This window comes from Aulostomus chinensis, chromosome 10, assembly GCF_037954235.1.
Source record: "Aulostomus chinensis isolate RoL2024-O1b breed Wild chromosome 10, RoL_Achi_v1.0, whole genome shotgun sequence".
NCBI lineage: Eukaryota > Metazoa > Chordata > Actinopteri > Syngnathiformes > Aulostomidae > Aulostomus > Aulostomus chinensis.
Window position 1 is genome coordinate 26,121,529 of NC_141329.1, and position 17,890 is coordinate 26,139,418.

Consider the following 17,890-nt stretch of genomic DNA (forward strand, 5'->3'; position numbering starts at 1 on the left):
GAATAACAGTTGCTACAGTTACAGACGACCCCTCCTGTAGTTTCCCCTCACTCCGTGTCATCAGCCCTCATCTCTGAGGTTTGCCACCACAGATCTAGACATCTGGAATTGTCTCAGCACGGATCTTTGGACAGTTCACGCGCAGCACTCGGGCACCAACTTGCGAGCAGTAATTTGCCTTTGATCTGGGGGGGGGGGGGGGGGCTCCTTGAGCTCTGCAACCTCTCAGCGAGTGGAAAATCAGGTAGTGTGAAGTTGGGTGTAGAGAGTCTGTATGTGTGCTCAGCTGAGATGTGGTTTCACACCTGCGGTGGTGGAAACTTGATGCTTCTATCCAATTCTGGAGGAGAATAGAGAGCCATCACCTGTGTGATTTGGGAGAAATCGTAAATGAAATGCATTTGGTTCTACCGTCTACTGTGTGACGATCTCAGATATTATCCTTCAAGTGTATGTTCATTTGTTTGAATGTTGACTTCTATACTTGTTCACATGGGAAAGCGTTTCCTCTCGCTCAGTTTGTCCTAACGCATACCAACCTGTCACTGCTTTATGTCGCATGTGCTTTATTTTGAAGTGGTAAAAGCACATTTTGAGTCTCGGATATACTCAAGTGATGTTTTATGTTTGTCATGTTTTATAAGGAAACTTCATGATACATGACATTTGCTTTATATTTTCATATACACGTCATCAACTTCACTACTTGCTGTATTTCATGCAGGAAGACCCGCTTGACTGGATGGTGGAGGCATAAAAACATGAGCCGGTAGTTCTCGTCCCCTGGAAAAAAAATAGCGGTGATTCGGGATATGAAACGGAATTTAGAATTGGAGTGAAGGACTTGAAAGTTGTCCCCTAGTTAAACTCTGCGTCAGGCTAATGCTTGCTTGTAATGGAACTCAAGCTCATGCAGGGAAACTTGAAATATGCCTAAAATGTGATGTTTCAAGGGTGAGAGGCTCAGTGTTTGCTTTAATGAGCTGTTTGGCTTTATAAGATTCAGTGAGACGTTTTAGAACTTTTGGGTAACTTCTTCAGAAGTCTGCTGTTCGGTGGGAGCAGAGTGGATCGCTGGTGTAGCAAAGGGCGGATGTGGACAACAACAACTCGATGTAGTGTATGTGGATGGAGCTCCACAGCAAACAGTTGAATCTCTGGGCTACAGAAACATTGCTTTACTGCCTGACTGTCCAGGGAGGCACCAACTATTGTTAATAAAAGTTGCCTGCCTCATTCCTACAGCTCTAGAATGCACCAGGTCTCTCAGCAGTTCATGTACTAGTTGACATTTCTCCACAAATGTCAACGTCATACTTCAGGAAGGAAAAGTCACCAGGGTTATTCTTAAAGTAAAGGCATCCGGGTAGATATCTCAAACCCCAACAGCCTCAGTAAAGGCTGATATTTGGTTGATTTCAGCTTTTACTGGAATTTGAGGTGTCTGATCTCTATGGAAATAATGTGTCATAATCCCAACTGAAAGAAAAGTATTTTGAAAGCTTGAAATCTGATCCTAAAGAGTTTCCATATGGTTTTTACAATGTCTCTTCAACACATTCATCAAATTTCTGATCCTGGTGTGTTTAGTCTTCCACCCTTGGAACCCTGTAAATGATTACCTGAAAACCAGTCTGCATACTTGGGGGAAAAATAGTCCAAAACCCTGAATATTGAGTTACGAAGGAGCCAGTCTTTATTTGTGGATGTAAATCTGTTGTATAGAACTGAGTTTACTCTTCTCACTCTTTTAGATATTTACCCACACAAACAGGATTTCTCAGTTATGGTCTGAATCTCTGAAATAGACTCTGAGAAAGACAGCTGGGAGCCTGCAGCAGAGTAATTATCCTGACCTTTTTTTTTTCTCTCTCTCTCGCTCTCTCTGGTGAAATACTGTCCAATCACACGTGGATTTCATCTCTGTTTCCTCCGGTGGGCTGCCATAATTCTTACAGCACCATTGGATTGTTGAGTTCTAAGAGTGAACGCCAGTCCACGATGCACTCTGAAAGGGTAACACGATCAAAGAATCTGATGCTTTATTATCAGCGCATCTGAATAAAGAATTAGAATTGATTCTTCACCTCTGAAGGCTTATGTTTTCCCCCAAAACAGGATATTTTGCCTGTCAAGTACTCACAAATGGGTGTTTCGAGCTCACGTTATTGCCCTCTCCTCTGCAGTGCTTCTTTGAGAATGCAGAAAGAGACAGCCATGTATATTTAGCTTGATGCTAACTGATGGCTAACAATAGCAGAACTATCGAAAAAAACATCTGTTTACAAACTCTCAAGGGCAACATTTGGTGTGAGCCATATCTTCTTTATCAGCCCATTTGGTTAGGAATCCGCTGATGAACAACAAACAAGCCATAAAACCTCTAGTTTTCTTCTGTAACCAGCACAGTGGTTAAAGAACACATCGATTAGACCGGATGATTTGCTGTTGTCTTTAATCCGATGTTTAGGGCAGTTTTGCTGCCGTGACTTGTCAGACATTAGAGATTCATGGCTGGCTCTTTCTGCATTCACAAAGAAGTAATGAAGAGTGAGGGCTACACACATTTACCTGTTATTGAGTACTTGAAGCCAAAAACTGGCCAAAAATTTGGTTGGAGTTGGAGATTAGATTGATGCTTCGCGAGGTTATTGGACAGGTTAACAAGATTAACTGCAAACCAACAATTTGTCATTGACATTTCTTACAATAAGAGAGCCAAGAAACTGACGCGTCATGATGATGTGTTCCTTCAAATTAGTGGCCAGTACAATGCATTTCACGTGCTACTGTTAAAGATAGAGAGCTGTTTTTGTGCTGCTGCCAAAACGGAATCATCTGATGCCACAACAAATGAATACGAGCTGTCCATATTCTGTTTTGTTTTGTTTTGCATTAATAACCGACTAGGAGCACTAGAATGTGTATTTGTGCGTGTGTGCATACCTGAGCCTGCAGGTGAGAAGAGCTCAGTGGACCTTTGGAAACACAAGAACACTCCAACACAAGAAGGTATGTTTCCAATAAGCCATCAGAATTATGCCGCCGATTGCAGGGAGTCATAATAATAATTAAATTATGAAATAATGACTGGATTGGTAATGTAAATGTGTCTTTTTTTGTTTTTAACATACATATAAATCAAGCTAATACTCAGTCCTGTAAGGAATTCTCTGTTAATGATTCCTCTTTAGATCTTTACTCTAACGCTGTGCCCAGCAATCCTCATCCCTCTGTGTTATTTTTCTCTATATGTGTAACTGGAGGTTGGCAAGACAATGTAGATATCCCACTGTGGTTGGATAGCACAGTATTATAGTTAGTGGGCATGTTGCACTCGTTACATAGCTAAAAGACAACCAGCAATAAGTCATCTGTCTTTCTCTTTCAGCACTGGAACCGCAGGGAGGAACCAATGGAGCCTTGACTCCTAGCAATAAGACAGCACCCTCACCCTGCGCCCGGAGTCTCAACTCACTGGGTTTCCACGCCTTTCCCTGATCCGCATTTGTAATAAATCAAATATTAAGCTTCCCCACGGTGTGATCTTTGTTTGTGGGGGGGGGGGGGGGGGGGGGGGGAGTGGAGATTCTGTGTCCATGATTGTTGCTGTTGTGATCTGGTAGCAAGACTGCTCCTGCTGACTCGAGCCATTCATACTCCTTTGACGGAGATATTGCAGCATGCAGCACATGGAGGAAAAAGGGCAGACGAAGTGCTGTTGGTGCTGATTTAGTTGATTCCTTGCTGTAAGTAAGTGCACAATAAAAACGGCAAAGAATACATTAAATATATATGTTTAGAGGTGTATAAACACCTATAGATGTGTTTCAAGGTGCCTTTAAACTTGCTTGCCGAACAGAAATCTCTACTTTTTGGAGAGAAAATCTAAAAAAAAAAAAAAAGTTGTTCTTTTCAATGTTATTTAGTATCTTTAGTAATAGGAGACGCAGTGCATTGGTATTGAAAACAGAAATATTAATTCCTTTTATTTGCAGTAGGTAGAGACAGTCTGCTGATTTTCGTCTGTCAGGCTACTTCTTCCGAAAGCTCATGGGGAGTACACGCCATTAAGGCCCTCAGTCAGCACAGGATTTCTGAAATGGTGAAAAATGCATGTTTCTTTCGGACTTCTACTTACACTTGGCCTTCTGAAAGTGTGTTGGACAAACACTGTAAAAACAGTACCGCATGTGTTAAGAAGGAAAACTTGAATAAAACCTAACAGGAGTAGGAAGAACTTTCTTCAGCTTCCAAACTTCAGTCTTGCAAACCGCTTTTTTATTCATACCAAGTTGCCAAACAGTGAGTTTTACCCTGTTGAAGTCCCCCCCCCCCCCCCCCCCCCCCCCATTTCCGGATTACTCCATGAAATTAATCCCATAGATGTCTAGTCCACATCTTTTTGATGTTGAATTAATGTCTGGTGAAAGCTGGGATTGACTGCCATCCCTGGCAACACTGCTATGTGGCTACAGAATGATTAGTATTCAAAAGACAAATATAGCTACATCTCAAGTGGTGAGCTTCTGGAGAATTCCTGATGAGCTGATTCTGACCAATTACTGCTTCCTTCGTAAACAGGTGAGTTAGTGCTCGGGCTCCCACTTTTGTTTTGAGGAGGAGATGTTGAGAAACATACGAAGGAGAGAAACAAAGGCAGACAGCAAGATCTGTCTTCACATCAGGGCATTAACTCCACTAAATGGCAAAACAGGCAAAATTTAAACGTGTTTGTGGGAGTAACAATAAACCTCTGTGCCTCATATGTGATTGGATCTGGTCTTATTGTGCTGCTTGGTTAATTTAATTCATGTTATTTGAAAGCCAATAAGATGAATGAAATGAATTAATTTTTTTTTTTTTTTTTTTTTTTTTTTGTGATTTAGCATCCATGAAATGAGAGCCAGCGGAGGAAATCAGATAAACTCCCTGTGTTTCCTCCTTCTGACACGATGGAATGATCTTATCAGACCCCTCCTACCCTGCGCGGCCTCTTTATCCTGACTCCTATGTCGACAGAACCTTTTAACAATAAATTTTTTTTTTTTTAAATGAATCGTAAAAAAATAAACAAATACACAGCCAGCCTGGAGACATTTTGGATGGTTTCCTGAAGAGCTTTTTTTTTTTTAATAACCTGCCTTGTTGGTGATTTCTTACCTCCATAACCCTTAAAAGTGACAGCTCTGGCACAGAACACACAGTCTGATATCATTTGTAAATAGTAAATTAGCAATAAAGGAAAAAAAAAACAACAACTGTGTCTAGCCTGTATGATTCATGCTTAGTCCCCGCCCCCTGGTTATACGGACAAGTTGTTGCATTCAAATTACGCTTGTGCTCAGGGCTCAGTAAAATGTGTCTGCCCTTCCACGTTAATGGGGGAGAGGGGATAGTAAAAAAAAAAAAGGAAAAAAAAAGCTGCTTTCTCCACGTATCTGTTGACTCACAGGCCTTCTGAATCATTGATATCTGCCAAAGGATTATGCAGTAAAGGTTTTACGGCAGTGTGTTTTTCCTTTTTTTTTTAAGTATTCAATTAATTGTGCATGATTTTAACCAGCTCGAGCGGAAGCTGCATAACCCTTCTTAAAGGCTGGTATGTCACAGGATATGCTTGTCACGCTAAGCTCTGGGAATCTTCATGCTTTAATTTATCAACAGAGGACCATGTCTTTCCCGCATACTAAAAAAAAAAAGAAGAAGAAGAAAAAAAAAGAAAGAAATACTCCTGATATAAAATTGCCATGTGGAGAAACTCACTTAAATTCCACGAAATAAAATAAAATAAAACCCTTCTTATATTGCAGCAGCATAGAAAAACAAGTGCACTAAATATAAATAAGTGCATGGATTAAGATAGTATTCCTATCTGTGCCCCCTTTGCCTATAATACATGTTGATGTCGACTGCAGGCCATATGCTTCCACAGCAGCCAGTGAACTGTAAAATCACTCGGGTTTCATAAAGCTCATTTGCATTCTCGGGTTAAAGCTCAATGGGGCACGAGGGTTAGTCGTAAAACCTTCATTTAGTTTATCAAACCTGTCTCTTCTCATTACAATAGCGTAAAATGACCGAAGTGTCACTATTATTGAAATAAAGCTGTGTGCTAATAGCATTGGACACGCAGACAGTAATGCATTCACTGTTTTAAATCAATCTGAGTGATCTAAATTTGTATCATTCTTCATCACGAGCCGTTTTTACATTCCGAACCCTTGCGCCATGAATATTCAACTGAGTAGGCTCGGAATACAGCACGGCAAAAAATAATGTAGAAATAATGTTTTTGATTAATTATTTGGAGGGGGAGGGGGGGGGGGGGGGGCGGGGGTCATCAAGAACAGCTTGAGTAGAGTTCTTTTTTTACCTCTACCAAGTTTTGTCTGTTACAAACTGGAAAAGTTGTGGATGGATTTTGATTTAAAAAAGGGGGAAAATTCTGGATGGACTTCGATGTTGTGATGTAATTGCTGGAGGTGCGCTCTCTCCCGTCTCCGTCTAGTCGACCTTCTTCTTTCCTCTGTGAGTATTTACTCCTCTAAATTTCAGTGAGCAGCACCATGCAGCGTAGCGACGGTGCCAACACCTGCACGCAGCGTATTCTAAGGATTTATAGAGCCACCTGTGAGAGGAGAATTTCTGGAAGCCCGTCAGAAAGCCCTTCTTTAGCAATTAGGAAAATGTGAAATCTAATAGTGTGCAATTTGTTTGTTTTATTTAGATTTTCAATGCTGATTCATCATCATTTGCTCAGGGTTGTTGTTGTTGTTTTTATAAAAGCGGGCACAAGCTTTTTTTTTTTTTCTTTCAGTCATTTCCGAGTTCCATCTGCAGATGGAACTGGCTTAGCCGTCATGGAGATGGATCTGTTTGGCGCTTCTTTGTAAGCTTGTGCTCAACTTGAGGCCAGCAACGATTAGAAGTTCCACTCGCTGCTGTGGATAAAGTCTGAGCTGCAACTATATGTTAACGCGTCCGTCTCCATGGGAACTGAGAGAAAAGCATCCACTGATGAAGACTGCGTGATGTTAGTCAAAGCTTTACATGGTGGCCATCATGTAAGCCAAAATTCAATTTGAGTGGGAGGCAAGGGGGTCCTCAATAAAACAGAACAAGTCTGAAGAGGGTAAGGAATCCACGTTTCTTGTTGTACTCCTGGTGCTTCCTATTTAATAGTATTCAAACGTAAGCATGTTCAAAGGCAAGGAGCTTTATTATTTAGATTTACTCACTGCGATCTTTGAATGATTCATCTCTTGCCAGTTGCTTTGGATTAAACCCATATTAGGATGTTTAGTTTAGCAAGTGCTGACCTACTCTAAATTTTACAAGTTTTTGCCTGTTCACAACTCTTACACATGTCCAAGCCTTTCCCCGAAAGTATTCTAAATCATCAGGAGCCAAAATGAACCGCAGATAAAAAAAAAAAAGAAAGAAAGAAAGCGTTTTCACAAAAGCTACTGAATGCATGTGGCTTAAATATTGCATTTTAATAACTCGTGTGACTGTAGGCAATTCATTAATTCTTTCATTTTTAACGCGGTGTGAAAGTGTCGGTTAGTTATTAGATTAGCTGATCAACAGAGGAGTTCTGCAGCTAATTAGATGAACAATTTCCAATAAGGACTCAAGAAAAATAATTCCTTCATAGCTCCAGCCGCTCAAATGTTTGGCGACACTTGCTCTTTATTTAGCGTGCATATGTAACGCTAAAACTCTCCTGAGGCCTTACAGAATATTTAAAGTGTGTATCGGTGTTTGTCTGCAGCTATAACTTTTCCTTTATTCATCTTTGAGTCATAATTTGAAAATACACTGAAACGTTTTCTATTGATGTGAAATATTAAGGTAAGCATGAAAGGTCAAAATTCTTGGCTTCCTTTTATGACACATTACCTGGTTTTGGCTGTTGATTTAGCAACATAGCACGTTATATTTTATTGCGTACTTTCTTCTATTCCGTTGCTCAAAATGTTGATCAAATCATTTTGATGAGAAAAACAAACAACCAGTAATGACAATAACCCTTCCTCGAAGCTTTTGTTTCGCTTGCAGGCGCCATGCAAATACACGGGATCTGATCTGTTGTTGAGACCAGTTGATCCATGATTGGATGAAGTCAAACTGGAAATTGTGTGTGTGTGTGTGTGTGTGTGTGTGTGTGTGTGTGTGTGTGTGTGTGTGTGTGTGTGTGTGTGTGTCTTCAACCAAGAATAACCTAAGAACCAGCATTCTTCCCTGATAGAGTCTAAACATGATACGGCCAGGCTTAATTATCCCTGAGAATGTCTTTTGTGATCCCCACCTGCTCTTTTAGTTCCCGGCGTGCTCTTGATAACCTTGCCCTCTAGCAGCATCGGATTCATGAGCATTGATTAGCTGGTACACACACGCACACACACACACACACACACACACACACACACACACGCACACACACGCACACACAAACTATTCATCTCTTCTTGACCTCTAATGCCAAAGGTTGGTAGAAGCTAATAAAAAGCTAATTGCTCAATCAAAGCGCTCCAACAAGCAATTTTCCTTGAAACTATTTTGTCTCATTTCAGGTAAAGAGCTTAGTTCAGTGGAGATCAGACCAGTGGGATATTAGCGTTCATTAGAGTCTGATGGTATTTTAGATTAGCGGAAACAAATTGGGCAAAAAAAAAAAACAACAACAAAAAAAATCTGCGTGTGTCTAATAATCACCTCTGTTTTCTAGTTTTTGTACTCAGTCGCCCCGCAAAAACCTAGCCGAAGTATTTCGACACATGACGTCTACATTTAGTGACTTATCTTCAATATTTGCTCTGTTTGGGGGCATTGCTGTAATTAGGCTGTGACGGGCGACACAGCAGCAGAGAATACACGAGTACCTGTAATATTATGATTGATATGGTGCCGAATAGCACAAGTGATCCTGCGCGTGAATCAGATCATTAATCAAAATGCTGGCGTGAGGTGTAGTTACTGTAAAGCCGGGGGGAAAGAGGAACGCTCCGATGGCGTCCGGTTTCATGGATCTGCTGAGAATGAGTTTGACCTCACAGTTGTGCAGCTATCGGGCTACTTGTGCTGTTTCCTGAGCGAGCTGGGTGGCCTGAATACTTGCTGAGTCATGATGACATTGAGAATGACCTTTAATAAGTGTGTTAAGGCTGTGGCAGTTTGTCCTCGTCTGAGGTGCCGCCATGGTTCCAGTTAGAGGAAGGAGTCAGTCCCTTACAAAGAATGCTGTCAGGTAATTTTAAATTAATTAAAATCTGTAATGAAAACACCCAAATCTCTTCGCATTTCAATGGCGGAATTAACTTCTCATACCACAGAGGTCTTTGAGATTGTGCAGGTCCGTGCTGTCCTGAAGGTAAACACAGGACTTCCCATTACTGTGTCAATATCAGGGGGAATGAAGCACAGAGAAAGGTAAATATCTGCGATATGAATACAGCCACTCAAATCTCCAGTTGATTGAAGCTCTGAGGCTTGGTTTTGTCTCCCAAATGGTCAGCAAGAACTGCTTTAATGAGATGCCCAAAGGTTTCTGCAGAGCTTTGATATCTAAAAAAGAAAAATTTAATTTAAACCAGGAGTAAGTCAAGCTTGGCATTGTCTTCTAAATCTGTAATTCATAATCTCGTGTGCTTGGAGAATAACTGTTATATTCCAATCTTTAGATAACTTGATTTATCTCTCATCTTCCTTTCCTGATACTTGCTCTCGGCAAAGATTTCCAAGAAAGTCTACAACTAAATAATAACTTCAGATATCTTACTTTCTTGTTATAATACAATAATACCCCCTTTGTGTTTGCTATTCTCAAAATAAGATGTGCATGATTAAGCTGGTATTGGCGCTGTGTTAAAGTATTGCATTTATGTCCACTGAGGGAAGAAAACAGATATACAGAATATATTTGATACATCCACCACCCTCTTGGCCGCCGCCTCATCCTGTGTTTCCATCTATTTGTGTCTTTACATTGTTAATTATGCTTCATGTATATTTGCCCGATAGTTTACCGTACAGCTACAGTTACAACTCATCCAAACTCTGTTGAGAAAACAAGCATTTCAGATGTACATATTCATTCATGAACTTTGTACAAATCAGCATCATGATTCCTTATTTTATCATTATTACAATTGATTGTGCTTAAATCCTGACAGCTGTGATATTCGCCAAGCTGAGCAAACCTCGGTATACTTTGATTATTGACCCAGGCACGAACGGGATTGGTTTTCTTGACATATCTGGGGCTTCCACTTGTGTAACGTAGCAGTGACTGAAAAATCAATCATGGCCGATGATGGAAGCCCGATGCTCCTCCTGCTTCTGGGAAATACTGGTGAGGATTACTGGTGTTTATTTGTGTTTCTAGCATGAACATGAATAATCCCAAGAAACCCCACGAGCAAACAACGTTAAAGCAACACACGGTGAAAGATGTTTGGCTTGGACCCAAAACTAGTTTCAAACTAAGTAGCCTTGAATTTAAAGTACAAAACATTCTGCAAGACATCAGCCTGCTATGTCAGTGCACGCCGCGGTGATGATGGGAAACGTGACACAGGTCGGACGTAGCGAGTAGAACGAGGTTTCTACCGAGGTATCTGGGTGACACCGCTGAAGGTGTTCATGGTTCATTACCGTCACGTAGCTCTGCTGAGACTGGAAACCAGCAGAGGAGGCAACAGAAGCATTTTTATTCACATTTGATCAACCAGGACCGGATGATGGGGGGAGACTGTAAAAAGCATTATTAATTGTTAATGCATGCATAATAATTTCATTAATTTTAATAAGGCATTGCTCTTGGCTTGGATTTACTTGCCAAAAAGGATGGTCCAGGGTTATTAAGGTAACTGCTAATAACATGATTTAAGTTATAAGTTTGATGAATATAATTTTTTTTTACCATGAAAAAAATAGCTGTACAGCGGGATGACAAAATAAATTACTAATGCTTTTATTGCGGTCAATAAATAAAGTGTTTATAATTCCATTTTTTTAACACGCTATTACTTAAACTTATTAACACATGACAATGTCAAAAAGCATCTTATCGGGGATTATAATTTATTAACCAACACTCATTATTACATCATTATATGCAAGATTTATTGTAAATAAACTCAAGTTTCTATTTCAGAGACAAGAAAAAGTCCCTTTCAGTGTTTGAAAAGCAGTGGTTTACAGTCATGAATTACTTTATTAGATTGAAATTGCAATAAATATTGTAATTATTAAATTAGATTCTGTTTGCTTTTATTGGGGATTTAATCGAAGGCCATGCGAAGACACATTTTTTTATTTTGGGGCTTGTGGAACTGAACATCATGGTTTTGTCATCCTTGATCTGTGCACCTGAAAAGTGCTGGACCATTAGATAATCAATCAATCCATCAATCAATCAATCAGTGGGTCAACCGGACTGTCTAGAACACCTCACTGGAACCCCTGTTGTGATGCTTGCCTCTCACTATGGTGCATTCCCGCCATGTTGAGGTTCTTGCTTTGCTGAACAGTTGAAAGGTGCGGTGGTGAGTGTGCGTGCAGCGACTAACAGCTAGGCTGACAGCACTGAGCATCAGGCTTTTATGGATGGGCGAGCTGGTGTGTGTGTGTGTGTGTGTGTGTGTGTGTGTGTGTGTGTGTGTGTGTGTGTGTGTGTGTGTGTGTGTGTCCTAATGAAAGAGACTGAAAAAGAAACAATTTTCTTCATTCCTGTAACCTGACTGGAACATCAAGTCGCCTCTCTGTGGTTTGACAAACACGTATAACCACGCAGTGTTTACAATAAAAACAAGGGGGGGGAAAAAAACCAAAAAATGGAACAGCCGCCCCTGTTGTCACGCTGGAGTAACGAGGCTGACTGGCTCACTAAGAACTGTCTTTATGTTGCCCAAATAGGAAGGTATCATAGTGATGGATAATGACTTGACGGACTGTGTCCTTTCGTCAAAGTTGCCTGGCACTGAGGATTTTGAGAGATGAGAAATCTTTTCATGCCATTTTAGGGCCTGGAGAGAGAAAGAAGAAGAAGGAGAGGTAAAATTATGCTGCTGTGAAAGGAAAATGGAGCAGGGAAGAGCAGTGTTTGATACGGTGAAGGGGAGCCATGCTGGAGATTAAGTGACCGGCTTGTCCTGAGCTAACGCTGGACTTATCACACTGGGCCAGGTGATGGTTTCTCTCTAGGAAACAGAGATAAAACTGAAAAATCAGTGTTAGGCCATCGTGGTTAGGTGAAGGACTTCTTGTTCCAAACAAATTTACAACTTTATGGTGGTTGCTCGGTGTCACATTGGCTGTCAGACTGGCCACACGCACAAGTAGAAGGAATTAATATGCATGGCGTGATGGACTGTAAAATGACAGGGTGTGAAATGTGTGACACTTACACACTTACTTTGTTTCTCTCCTTCGTTCCTTAAACTCTAACATGGCAACACTGTCTTGAGACAGAGATGAATTGAAGAGGACTGGAATGACGTATCAAAAAGCTAAATCTTGCGTCATGAATACTTCATTGCCTGGATGACTAGCTGAAGGCGACAAGACTTAAGTCCTCCTCTGAATACAAATTGATGTACAGTAGAGCTGGATGAACCTGAGTGAAGAATTCTGTTTTTTTAATGCATGAAGGGTCTCTGCAGACAAATGCAAGGAATATGGTAATCTCTCTTGGGTTGCGTGCAGCCGAACTGCACGCAGAGTGGTGACATGTCATGTAGCTTGTTTTGAATTTTAGGGACAAGTGAGAAACTAAAGGTTTGCGACCTTGGCAGTCACCTTCCTCCAGTGTAAGCATGCAAAAACGCATGAACAAAACATTCTGCGGTGAAAAGTAGCATTTTCAAGGAATTTGCAATCTGTAATCTCATCAATCTTTATTGCATGTGTTTCTAATGCCAAGATTTAAGGTTTTAGTGGGTTTTTTGTCACCCTCTAAATCTCATCATAAGTGTGAGACTCACCCTTTCTTTGTTTTGCACAGATGAATTCCAAAGCTGTGTCAAAATATGATTAATTTTTCATTATGCTCCCCTTTACACTTTGTTCTCCTTTAGCTACAATGATGCAGTGAAATATTGATGACAGGACACACATTCATAGTCATTGTATCTCCAACTCTGTTTTTCTGGGGCCTCTCCTGCTGCCTCTGCCTCTTTCCTGTTGTCTCCTAATCACATCAGCGTTCATATTGCAGCCAAAGCTGCCAAGTGGAAGAAGGAGCAAGCTCAGTCAGGGAGATTATGACTGTGTGACTCTTCTCTTGTGTGTTGAGGAACGCTGCCTCCCTCACCGGAACACTGTCGAAGACTAGATGATGAATGAAATGTGTGAAGCTACCTCGCCTGCTGTAGTGTGTCCTAATTCTAACAAAGCGGCTAAACATGTCTCCTGTCCTCTAGGTGGTGTTCGACTGTAACCTCCGTGGGAGTCGTGTGCTTCAGCTCTGACCCTCAAAAGCCAGCAGGTCGGGATGTTGATGTGAAATCTACGATGGCAACCAGGACTTGATATCTGGTGAGTTAATTCTATTTTCCAAGTCAGTGCGTATTGACTTAGAGCAGTTGGAGCTCCACCTTTACTCAGGGCAGCTCTAACTATGCTGAAAATCTGTTTGCAGTGTTGCATCAGCAGATTGAGGATGCAGTTCTACTATGTAGATCACAGATGGTAATTCATTAAAGAAGAATACTGGGCAACTACAGGTGCAGGAGCATAATTGGGTCAAATTTGCAATTTTACCTTCTGCAGCATTTGTTTTACTCTGTTTAATCAGCCAGATGGGAGGCATTTTTCAAATCAGAAACAGCTTTAGTGGCCAAGTATGTTTAGGCATACAAGGCATTTCACTGGGTCGTGCAGTGGCTCTCACTGTACACAGCAGAATGCACAGGAAGATAAATACAGACAGGGAAAGGAAGCAGAGGAAGCTTAATTAACAGGCTTATGTAAAACTTCATATTGTTTTTGTGACCGGGGAAATAAATGTGGAGAAATCGATGTGCATGCATATGAATAACCATTGGGCCGATACATGCAGGGTGGAAAAGAGTGCCTGATTGTGCAGGACAGCAAAGAAAGTTGGGAATGATACGAAACAGACAGCACAATATGTTATTATGCATAGAGTACTGTTCCCCCCCCCCCCACCATTCCTGCTTATACATTTACATTCACATTCAAAGTTTATCTGTTCTCGTGCAATTTGCATATTAATATACATGTGAATGTTAAAAGTTTCTGGGTTTGTTTTAGAAATGAGGTGACGCGATGAAGTCAGAGGTTCTGACTGCCATCGCTGGTGTTTATATACATTTATATCAACGTAATAAATAACAAATGAGGAAAGAGGAAATGGGTCATCTCGCTCTCCATAATAATAGCAGCATAATGAAAACAAAACAAAAAAAGATTTAATTCAAAATCTATGCATTGTTAATGCTCTAAATTAATCTTGTTCGGCTTCCCTCATAGAAATATTCCATGGTGATGATAGATTTTGATGCATTGATGTTCAGCTCTTGGAGAACATTACATTCATTTATTCATCTAAAAGAATCAAATTAGATGATTTTTTTTTGCCCCCCCCCGTGTGAAACATGCGGAGGACATCGTAGGAGGTTTTATTCAAGTATTTACAGTGACTGTGGACTCTAACGATGTCCACCTGTACGAGCTGGATGTTTCTAGCCTGAAGCAAAACTAAGCACAATCCATTGTTACACATTGGGGCTTTTTGCTGTCGATATTTTTCTATCAACTCTTTCCCGTATTTTGACAACTGGACAATAAAAACCTCTGTGGCACTTACATCATCAGGCTATTCATTCAGGCGAATAATATTGAGTGCATCCCTAAACCTCACCCACTTTCCACCTCTGCACTCACTTGACTAACTTCGCCAAGTACTGCAAATGATGTCACCCATGTGTGGTACAAAAAGGTTCTATCTGGAGTGGTATTGTAATTGACTGTATCTCCAACTAACCTGAAATGGACCATAAAACAGTCCTCAAAATGCTGCGGCAGTTCATAAATGCAGTTTCATGTTTCAGTCTTACATTATAAAGCATGAAACTATTAATTAAAACCTGGTACATGAGAGGATTGAGTTAATGATCTGTGCTGCGTCTTAGGAGAGCAGTCAGCCGAGAATAATTGTGTGCATCTGAAGTGCAGTAGGTACCTGTATCCCCTTAACATCTGTCTGGTGTACTCAGAGTAGGTTCGCATCCTGAAAATGTCATCGCATTACTTCTAGGAGCTATATCCGATCCATCCCACTGCCAATAACAGTATTTACTGGCAAGCGAGGGCTTAGTTTTAAGAAAACGGTATTTACCGGAGGAGCCTGTCAGGAGGGAGGTGGGCTTATTTTGCCTACCTTTGACCTTGTGTGGTCAGAGTCCCTGTGGTTTCTGTGGTCAGTTGGAAATTGCACAGTGCTGGGAACAAAGAAATATGATGGCTCCCAGTTGTCTTCCTCTGGTTGAAAGGGAATGGCAGGGCAATGCTAATTAGCTGGCTTGTGTTACTGAATTGAACATAACTGCTGTTCCCCTCAGTGTTTTTCCTCCCCCTCGTCGTGCGCCTAACAAGCAGCGTCTACAGCAGTCATGCACCCTGCATAACTCTGCATATTTTCTCCGCCGTGAGATTCCCTGCTGTTTCTGTCCTAAAAAAAGGAAATAATTCCCACAGTTAAATTCCTTTTTAAGAGAATTACATTCACCCTTTCCTGTCAAATATGAGCAATTTGTGTTGTGGCCCATATGTATTCTTTCGACAGCTTTGCCCAGCTGTTCTTTCAAGTGTAGTTTAATCCAGGTTGACAAGTTTGAGGGGGATAAGAAGCGTAACAACAGAATTCCCCTCCAGTGTATCTCTGCGTGCACGGAATTATGGTACTACAACAGAGAAACGGTGCTCTGTAAGTAGGAAGCAAGTGCATGTTTATATCAGGATGGAGGGAATGAAGAGTAAGTGCAGTTATTACGCTTATTCGAATTCCTGTGGTGCCACTGGGCATATACACCTCTGCTCTTCAGTCTTGTGGTCTGTGGTCTTGTAATCTGAGTCTTGCAGTCTGTGTTTCCTGGAATATCAAGTGATGAAGGCGGTGACAGGTGGCGTCGAGTAGCAGTTGATGGTATTCTTGAGGTTTACAGCACGTGTTGCGATGCGAAGATATCATCTTTCCAGCTGAGTCATGTTACTCCAGCTCTAATCAACCGTGGAAAATTAAGCGATACGCTACATATCCACATCCCAGAATAATAAGGGCTTTGTGAATTTGCATTAGTGTAGCCGAAGCTATCTGAGAGGAGAAGGGAAGAAATCAGACGCACCTCCGTGCAAGCACAAGTCAGATACAGTAGATGCGTAGCTGCAGGGCAGTTGTGCTCAGTGTCTCGGTGCTTTCTCTTTCTTGCGTTCTTCCGTCAAATAGCTTTTTGTTATTGCAAATGCACTTTGGGTTGGCAAACACATTGAAGAGTGAGTCACTTAAACAGCGTCATCTCACACAGATGACTCACAGTCTATTGATTTCCTCATACATCATAGTTGTTGGTATGTTTGTCGTTATGTATGTGTGGAGGCAATTCAGATTGGCAAAAAAAAAAAATCATATTGCCATTACTTATTTATTTATTTATTTTACAAATATTGCAGTGTGACTCATAGTTTTACGTGGAACTGAATTTCATTTTCACTCCTAAAAATATAAAAGTGATTTTTGTGATATACATATTTTTTTGCAGGTTCTCCACCAAACAGGCACTTGCTGTATTTCCTGGTTTTGTGACACATTTTAACCAAACCCACAAAATAACAGTTCTTGCGGTATTGACATTGCACTCAGCCATATTGTGATTTCAATAATATTTCGCATAACAGTTCAACCCTGGCTCATACACAAAGAGGTCCAACCTTATTGCATAAGCCTGCACATTAAGAATCAATTTACCTTAATGGCCAAGAACAGCATAACCATTGTTGGAAGCATAAACAAGCCTCTCCTTGAGCAAAAAACAGAGAAACTCTGATCAGTGTTGCTGCGTAAAGCCTGGAGCTCATTCATTCACAATAACAGGAGCATTACATCTTGAGAGGAATTCAATGTCTTCTGAAGTGCCTCAATCTCAGAGCTTTTCACCTAAAAAGCTATCCAACCACAGGACGTGTCCTTACCAACACTTTATACGTTTATCATTGCATTCACTACTGCAAAACTCAGTAAGGCATCCCAAATTACAGGGCAATCTTTCTCTCCCGTTCCTGGCCATCAGTGACAGAAGTGACTGAATTTAGACACGGTGAATAATGGTTCAGTTATATAGACGGAACAACACCCAAGCCTAAAGAAAAAGTATTTAATACTGAAAATAAACAGTCCTCTCTAAAGCAAGTAAGTTTGGAGTGAAACTTAAGTGAGTAGTTGTATACATTGTATGAATATTACATGGCTGATGTATATTTAAACACATCAATACAGTTTTGTGACAGCGTCGTCAAATGACTTAAATTTATGGTGATATTTGGGGGACATCAAAGTTTTGCTCCTGAGTTTTTTTGTTGTTGTTTTTTTATCGAGGGCAGGGTGGCTGGCAGAAAACTGCAACGGGCCGTACGAAGAGCAAGGGTAGCATAGGTGAGCTGGCAACGCAACAACAAACAGGAGTAAGCAAACTAGAACATACATGGGAAAAAAAGTAAGCAGCAGAAAGATAAGCGACCAGATAAGGATCAGGGAGTAGAATTGGGTCAAAAAACAGCCGTGCATATCGGTGAGTCCTTGAAAAGCTGATATGGGGATAAAATGGGAGAGCTTTGGTGTTTTTTTTGCTGCTTGTTTTGGTTATAA

The 17,890-nt window shown here is 40.9% G+C and overlaps 1 protein-coding gene and 1 long non-coding RNA gene across 9 annotated transcripts in view; both read left to right on the forward strand.

The window, feature by feature from the left end:
• Positions 1 to 17,890, forward strand: part of lrfn1 (leucine rich repeat and fibronectin type III domain containing 1) — a 190,543-nt gene that overhangs the window by 147,290 nt on the left and 25,363 nt on the right. For all 8 annotated transcript variants that reach the window (XM_086216657.1, XM_086216656.1, XM_086216658.1 and 5 more), the window contains one exon: positions 13,428 to 13,542. The gene's annotated coding sequence lies outside the window, so the exon portion shown is untranslated. The remainder of the gene's footprint in view (positions 1 to 13,427; positions 13,543 to 17,890) is intronic.
• On the forward strand, positions 9,220 to 10,250 carry LOC147255040 (uncharacterized). The gene is made up of 3 exons (XR_015118253.1): positions 9,220 to 9,253; positions 9,339 to 9,435; positions 10,233 to 10,250. It is a non-coding gene; the product is annotated as an uncharacterized LOC147255040 (long non-coding RNA).